This window comes from Limulus polyphemus, unplaced genomic scaffold (assembly GCF_000517525.1).
Source record: "Limulus polyphemus unplaced genomic scaffold, Limulus_polyphemus-2.1.2 Scaffold240, whole genome shotgun sequence".
Taxonomy (NCBI): Eukaryota; Metazoa; Arthropoda; class Merostomata; order Xiphosura; family Limulidae; genus Limulus; species Limulus polyphemus.
In genome coordinates this window covers 106,260-115,411 of record NW_013665850.1, presented here as the reverse complement: position 1 = coordinate 115,411, position 9,152 = coordinate 106,260, and the positions used below count along the sequence as shown (strand labels likewise).

The 9,152-nt window shown below is 29.9% G+C and overlaps 1 protein-coding gene across 2 annotated transcripts in view; it reads right to left on the bottom strand.

Annotated features, from left to right (window-relative positions):
• LOC106478681 (moesin/ezrin/radixin homolog 1-like) overlaps positions 1-8,887 on the bottom strand; it is a 51,925-nt gene extending 43,038 nt beyond the window's left edge. The window contains exons 1-2 of one of the 2 annotated variants that reach the window (XM_022382310.1): positions 8,707-8,883; positions 6,687-6,790 (exon numbers count right to left, since the gene is read on the bottom strand). The gene's annotated coding sequence lies outside the window, so the exon portion shown is untranslated. Of the gene's footprint in view, positions 1-6,686; positions 6,791-8,706 lie in introns of both variants that reach the window. The other variant, XM_013939239.2, reaches the window with a different exon arrangement.
• Between the last annotated feature and the right edge of the window lie 265 nt (positions 8,888-9,152).

Here is a 9,152-nt window from a genome sequence, read left to right as displayed (position 1 = left end):
TCAATTGAATTTGTAGTTTTTTTTTCTTTTAAAAACATAACTATTTATAATGCTCCCTAAATAATAAAAAAATAAATTACAATGAAAGCAATAAAGATTTTGTAGGTTTTGAACCAAACTAAATAACAGTAAACCTTTTTTTTGATTTACGGTATTTTCTTATTTTGATGTTTTGAGATCTTTTGTGTTTAGAACAATATATACTAATTTTTTAAAGTATCAAATTGAATTTTTGTTCAATAAAAATATTTCAAATGCAATTGTAGCTTTTTTTCCCCCAAAACTTTGTCTTCAAAATAAGGGTGCATCTTATATTCCAAAAAATATGGTACTTCGCATCCATTATCAAGGCTTACGATATTAAGCACCAAACAAAAATTTTGCCGAGGGTTACACACGTCTGTCAAAGAAATTGCAATATGCCTCAAGGGTACCACTGACTTGTGTCAAAATGAATAAATTTGTAAAAGACAAGAAAGGAAGATAAAACATTAAAAATTAAATATGTGAAAAGGAAAAGAGATTAAGTTTACAAATTTAACAGAAGGAAACTCTTTAAAGATATTCTACCAAAAATTAAAATGTATGTATTTTTTTTCTATTTATAATTTTAATTACTTCATTGCACTGTATGTTGATAGTAATAATAGCTAGTTAGTGATATGGTAGAGAAAATGAAAAATAAGATTTAAAAATGTACCTTAAAAACTTTTGATATCCTTTTAAGAGGTTCTAGAGATTATGCAAATGACATATGAAACTATAAAATGAAGAAAAGTATTTTTATACTTAAAATGAAAAACACTTTGCAGTTAATTTGTTAAAAATTTGAATGTGAGTAACTACAATAGAAAAAAACATTTGTTAGTAAAAACACTTAATTATAAAACTGTTATTATTTGTGTACAAGATACTTATGATCTTGAAAAAAAACATACCAGTTTTTGAGGAATACATTAAGAAATCTTAGAGTTGCTGCATGTACTGTTGACCAAGTGAAATTTGCAACTATTTCTGCAAATTGCTTGAACCCAGACAGCATTCCTAACTGAATGTTCACTTACAAAATCAATAAAATGACTATTCTTCTACAAGTTGTGTGTCTTCTTTGATCAAGTATATTTATCTAACTTATAAACAGATTCACTGGAACTTTAAAGATAAATCTAATAGAGTAAAAATATAATTTATCACAATCCTAAAACTAAACTGTCAGAATGGTTCAGAAAATTGTTCCATGAAGTGCAGTTGAAAAATTAGTGTGTGTTTTGATTACTAAGGTTTCCTAATGATTAGGAAACCTCAAAAACTCACTATATATATGTATAGATACACACACAGTGTAATTACAGACTATGTTTAACTGTTCAACAATGTAATCATCATACAGAAATTTATTCTGCTTCATTTAACCTCTATCAGTTTGCAATAAATACTTGGAAAAATGAAGCCATTTTAACACTACCAGCTTATGCCATCTTCCTTAGGGTTTTCAAAATAGTAAAAATAGGGTTATTGATTTATGTTATGAGTTTCCATTAGCAGTAGTGGAGGCCACTACTTTACAGGAGTTTAAAATAAGAATCCATAATTTCTTGAAAATAAAGGATAGGTTTAAATTTATTTTTCTCATGGATGAGTGTCCAAGAACATTCTTTAAGGACCAAATTGTCCTTGTTGTTCAGAAATATTTTACAGCATTCACTCTAGTAGGCACTTACTGCATGTAACATACCTTTCTTTAATGATAAAAGATACACATTCAAACAAATGACCATAAACTATTTGTTCCACTGTGGATAAAATGTACTAAATCCTAAATACTTACTTAAATGTAAATGAAAACACCCAATAATTTTTGAAACATTAAAAAATAAATAAAAAAACTGAGTTATGTTTACTGTGTTTTCAAACTTCTAAAACAATTTTCAAGCATTTTTATTACAGAAATAACAGAGTTACATTTAAAATAACACAGATAAAAAGGGTCCATTTGATCCTTCAAAACTGTCCTTGCAGACCACTACTCACTGAAGTAAAATTCATACCTTATTTTTCAGAAAATACGATTCCCCTTGTAAACACCTGTAAAATACTGGCCCCCACTACTGCTAATGATAAACTCATTTTATAATTAAGTCATCCTATTAGAAAAATAATGGTCTTGGCTAAAAACTAACTGGTTTTTTCCCATATCTTAAACCTCCCCTCCTAATTATTGTCAAAATCCACCACAAAGAACTCATAGGTCTTTATATTATCAGTCTCCCAGATAATATTGAAAACTACAATAACATCCTCAACTATTTTTTTTAAGAGAAAATATGATAAGAGGTCTTATCTATCTCTATATAACATTTCCTTCCCTAGAATTATTCTAGTACTATAAATCTTTCCAATAAGTCAACATCCTTTCTTGTATGCCGACACCAAAACTATACACAGTATAACAAGTTAGGTGTAACAAGTGATAATTGACTCTCCAGAGTTGCAATCAATATGTCTATAAATACACCAGCTTGAGTGACTTGCCCACTATTATTTCAAGATGTTTCTCTAGTCATGCTGTTGAGTGGGTTCCCATCCATATTAAATGTGATCCAAATTATGATTTGCACATAATAATCAACAATTCTCAATTGCCCAACATACCAATAAATACAAGTCATTCTATAATACCTCAACATCCTCAATACTGCTAAAACATATTCAAGAGTTTAATGTCATCTGCAAACTTTACTAACTTATTGACAATGGACATAATTAACATTATTAATGCAAATAAGAAAAAACAAACATTCAAGAGCTGACTACTGATGTTCAGTTTGAACAGACTACATTAGTATTATTAATATAACATTTTGCTTTCTCCCACCCAATCACTCTACAGTCTATTTAACTAATATTCCCAAACCCCTATCAAAGTGATTTTCTTACTTTCATAACCTTTTATGAAAACCTAAGTACACAATGTCTACATCCTTTCCATCATCTAGGTAACAGATTAGTATTGCAATATCTCCATTTGATGAATCTATGTTAGTTTTCTTTTATGACTTAATTTCCAAGACAATTCTTATTACTTTCCAAGCCTCAGGCACCTATCCACAGGTATGTCTTATCTTTGACCTCCTTTAAAACCACAGGGAAAACCTTGTCTAGCCCTGGTGCTTTATTTTTAATTTCTCAATCCAAGTGATTAGTAATATATACAATTCAGCTTTGTCAGCTACAATATTTCCTGTAGAATGCACATGGTCAAATAATGCTAATAGTTTCTCTCATTAAAAACAGAAGATTTAAAAGCTTATCCATCTCATAATCTTCAACTAAAAAACCTTGCTGTCAACTTTATTTAAGGGTCCAATCTCTATTTTCACAGGTCTTAAAATTAGCAGTGACTAGCTAGCAAAATGGCAGTGTGTTTTAGTATTCAGCCAGTGACCATAATGCATTCTTTTGCCAGTTGATAACCTCGGCATGATTAGGAATGTTCAAATCAACCAAACACAATACTCAAAACTACGGAAGAAAAAAGCTGTAGGGAAGCACATTAAACACAAACAAACTTACAACATGATTATGTATTAGTGTTGTTGAATACATCCACAATGGCAAACTATTTATTACTACTACTACTATTATTGAATACATAATTTAATAGTAAAACAAAACATGAACGTAATAATATGAAGCATTTATTCAACATTTTGGAATTTTCAAAATTCCATCTTCAGTAATCTAGAGGTACAAAACAAACTGTAATTACAACAAACAAATAATTTGAATACAAAAAGTAGAACACGACAAAATTAAAACTATGTAGCACAAAAGCTTCTAGATTACTAAAGATGGAATTTTGAAGATTCCAAAACATTGAATAAATGCTTCATATCAAGCTATTTTATTTGTGCTACATACTTTTCATTTTCTGATTATACTTTTTATATTCAAATCGTTTACTTCTTGTGCATTACAAGTTACATAATATTTCTGTTGTAACTACAGTTGTTTCTTTTGTACTTCTAGATTACTAAAGATGGAATTTTGAAGATTCTAAAACAATGAATAACTGCTTCATGTTAAGTTACTCAAATGATTTGATTATGTAATTTAATATATTCAAGCAACACATGCAAAAGCTTCTTACTAAAAGAAAAACTGTTGCATATAAATTATTCTCTTACAAAGATACTGTTGTCAAAATGTCATGCTACCAAGACAAATAACAATGCAAGTGATACTGGATACTAGGAGTAGAAATACTATATGGCAGCAAATCTTTCCTGTTGTCAAAATGTCATGCTACCAAGACAAATAACAATGCAAGTGATACTGGATACTAGGAGTAGAAATATTATATGGCAGCAAATCTTTCCTGTTGTCAAAATGTCATGCTACCAAGACAAATAACAATGCAAGTGATACTGGATACTAGGAGTAGAAATACTATATGGCAGCAAATCTTTCCTGTTGTCAAAATGTCATGCTACCAAGACAAATAACATTGCAAGTGATACTGGATACTAGGAGTAGAAATACTATATGGCAGCAAATCTTTCCTGTTGTCAAAATGTCATGCTACCAAGACAAATAACAATGCAAGTGATACTGGATACTAGGAGTAGAAATACTATATGGCAGCAAATCTTTCCTGCCACATTTGAAACCAGGCAGCAAATTAGAATATGTGGCTGAAAAATGTAAAATATCAGAACATGTATGGCATATTAATATATAAATATGTAACACTGATGATTCTAATGTTATAAGACTTACTTTTGCTTAAAAGTATTCCTTAGTGCCTTAATTTCAATCAAAATATGGACATAAAAGAAATCCACTATAAGCACATATTTCAGACAAAAGTCAAATTTTATTACACTTGTCAAAAATAACTTCCTCAGACTGTCATCTTCCACCAGGACTTTTATGAAAAAAAATTCATAAACAGCAGCAACAAGGTCCAAAATTTGCAGCATTTAGTCAGCCCTGATCAGCTAGGATGCCCATGGGGCAAACAATATAGCAAAGAAAATAAATAAAGACAATTAGAATTTTAAGCAGTTTTATTATGCTGTCTGGGTACTGCAGCCATTTTTTGGCTAATAAACAAAGATTCTTATTGAGAGTCAGTTTAGAAACCTATTTGCTGTAATGTGATAGCCAAGGCTTGCGAGTTTACTCTACAGAAAAAAAGCAGTTCCTTTGGGCAAAGAGGGATTTTCAACAAGGCAAAGTGCTAGAAGAATTAAATTTAACCAGTCTACTGTGAGCTGTTGGGTGCAGAGATACAGAGAGGCTGGCTGTGGTGAGTGGTAGAAAGGAAGGCATATGAAGAAAGTTTCCACAGCAGCTGATGATTGTGTTCTGAAAAGAGCACAGAAAGAAACTTCAGGGGTCACTGTCCAGTGTATATGTATGTGTCACTTTCTATACAGTATGCTCTATGTTTCAGCAATCAAATGACCTAGTTCTGCAAGCATTTAGGATGAAAGAAATTTAGCAGCACCCTTGACAGTCTATATTAAGCATATGTGCTTGATATGCAAAAAATTAATATATATATATATATATATATATATATTAAACAAGGGGTCAAGAAACACAGTATTCTTGCATATCACAATTGTAATTAACAAAAGTACATGAAATTGTTGCTAATGTTTGTTTCTATTCCATTTTTTTTCAATCACCTACTTTTTGTCTGGTTATAATCTGTACTTGTACATTGCTTTACAGAAATAAACAGCACAAAGTACATCACAATTGTAATCTACAAAAGTACATGAAATTGTTGTAATGTTTGTTTCTATTCCATTTTTTTTCAATCACCTACTTTTTGTCTGGTTATAATCTGTATTTGTTCATTGCTTTACAGAAATAAACAGCACAAAGTACCTCACGATGAATTTGATTTTTAACCCACTGAAAGTATACCTCTCAGGTTTCTAAATATTGTAACTATCAAGTCTTGAATGGCATTTTATTTCTATCATCAACTCACAGAACTGAACAGCCTTTTGGTATTGCCTATAACAATGACTTATAATTTTGGCAATTTTTTTTTTTATAGGCAGAGTCTCCATAATGGTCTGGGTTAAGTAGTTATTAAGCGCAAAGCTACACAATGGGTTATCTGTGCTCTGCCAATCACAGGTGTCAAAACCCAATTTTTAGCACTGCAGACGTATCACTAAGCTACTGGAGGCATCACTTGTTGAAAATTACCTATTTGAATAACTCTTTCTACATTTCGTCAACATAAAACACTACAGAAATACTTGCTACGAATGGTATATAGTTCTTTTGAAAAAAAAAACAAAAGTTAACTTTGTGGGTAATTGCCTATAACTAGGGTAATTAAAATTGGCAATGTGGATAAGACATTTTTAACCATAGCACTAATAGTTTTTGTGTCATACTTTAATGTTTAGATTCAACATTTTGATAACCTTTTTGCAAGAGGACTAAAACCAGGTATTACTCCAAACTAGGTTTCACTTTAAAATAATGTCCAGACTTCTTTTTACTACTTGTCAGAAGGCTTTAGAATTTTAGCTTTATAACAGCACCAATGTTCCTTTCATACAAACTTCTCAAAATTTCTACACTCTGCAATGTTCAAGTTTAAACTTCTAAGTACTGAATCTCTTTTTCAAGTTATGAAAATTTAGTTCATTTACCAAGACAAGAGAAACTTTCTTAATTGTCTCTTCCCTCTCAAGTTTCCAGCATCCAAGTATCACCAGCAAATTTAGAAATACTGTCCAAGGTACCTTCCAAATCACTAACATAAATAATGAAACAAAGTCACCAAAACAAATCATAAAGTCCCAACTAGTCAAAAACTGTTTTTTCTTTAATTCAAAAAATAGCCACCCTTTTTTAAATTAAGCCAAACTTTTTATCCATTATATTTTTAAACAAACCTGATACACAATAATTCATCTTTTTTATGGCACTCTACCAGTCGTTCCAATATTAAAAATAAACAATACCAGCCAGTGTGAAATACAGAAACAAATGAAAAACCAAGTAACTTAGAAAAAAAAGAAAAACCCCTTTCTTAAAACCATGCTGACAATCCTTAGTTAAACTTCATCTTTCTAAATGACTTGTTACAGATTTTGATACTTTGTTACCAACAGATGTCAAACTAATAAGCCTATACTATAGCTCACCGCATCTTCCTTGGGCTCCTTCTTAAAACAAGATTAACACTTCAATCATCAGGAAGTATACCAAGACATTGAAAAATATTAGAACCTCCACAACTTTGTTACTAAGTTATTTCAACATTTAGGAGAAATCTTGTTAGACCCAAGAGCTTTAAAGTTTTCTAAAAAATTCTTAACTTAAAATTGGTGGAAAGCCCTCCTCCCTTTTTAAAAAGTCACCCTAAGAATTTTTTCTTTCAAGTAAAATACACCACTTTTACAATTTTTGAGAAAAAATGTATTTATGCATTTTATTGATATGATACAGTATCACTGTTTACAATACTATGCTAAAAATAAAATAAAAGTTGTCTTCTTGACCTTTTAGGTTTGGGATTGAGCAATCCAAATACAAATTAACAGGTTCTCAAATATTATACTTATATCTGTAAATTTATAAAAGGGCAATGTATGTGACATTATCTATGAAATAGTACGAGTTTTCTGAAGTTTTTAATGAAAAGCTAATTTAAAGTTAACACCTAATTCTCACAAAATTAATGTTAATAATTAAACTCAACACATGCACAACTTGAGTGGCATCCTACCTAAAATAATGAATTTGATACCAACCATGTATTTGAATTATTAAGCTGGAAAGAGCAAAAGCATCTGTAACACCACACCATCCAGGTTACTAATATTAAAAGTATCCAGCTACCACTTAAAAAAAAAAAAACTTCAAAAATTATAATTTTAAGTGCGAGTCAAACAATATTTGATATACAACTTACAAGTATAATGGCAACAAAATATTTTTATAACTTTATTATCATGAAATTACTGTTATGATTTTAAAGCCAACCATTTGGATTTTATAGTTATATCCTTCTCTGATAAACTAAAGATGTAGTAAAGTGAAAAATTGAGGCAAAAGTTACCATTTTAAAGTTTAAACTTTCACATTCAATTTTCCATTTTTTTCTTTACTGTTAGCACAAATACAATTTATGATGGTAAGGTCAATATTGTTGCTATTAGTATTAGTAATAACATCTCACACTATATTACTATTAGTATTACCATTAGTATAACTAACACTATAATAGTAATACAGTAATCGTATTAGTAATACTAATACAAGAAATAGTAATATTACTATTACTGATTATTACGTAAACTATTAGTATTAATTCAAATTTTAACAAGTTCTAAAACTAAAATCTACAAAATGTCAAAGTTAAAAATAAAAGTTAAACTTAAGATGTTAAATCTTAAGTTAAGGCCAAATCTTAGTTTGGCGCAGTGACACTATGGATAGAAAATTAGAAATAAACGAGTGGCATTCACTCGACTCCCGAATACGAAGTAGCCTACTAGTACTAGCTTAATTCTAACGTATTATATCATTAAATTATAGTCCACAAACTACGTAACAAATTACTATTACTGAATAATAAGAATTAGGCTTAACTAGCAAAAACCGACACAAAAATACCGAAAAACAACATTACTTACATAAAACATTAAATATTATTTTACTTACTTAAGTTTAGCCAATTGTGCGATGTCGCAATTAACTAATATTAATATAGAACACCTTGTATTTGTATAAACCGCTAACTTCAAAACGCAACTCAACACTTACAACCACGCCACATACACCAACAAAACTGACTGAGTCAAATAACTCTTATCACTTGAATTCTTATACGCGGCAAAATGGCTGTCTTTCAAAGGGTGTGGTATCAACGCATGCTCAGTACTTTAATGACTTCCTGTAGATTTTGATACCGTATCAACCATTACTTCATTGAATGACCAAAGTTCCGGTTCATGCATAAATTGCTTCGTTAAAGTTTTAAATATTTAAGGAGCAATAATATTATTTGAGCCTTTAGAAACGCTGTTTTACCTTGATAAATGATAGTAAAAACTATTAAATAAAAAGAAAACATTATTATAGGATAATATCGGTTATGTCTTTCAAAA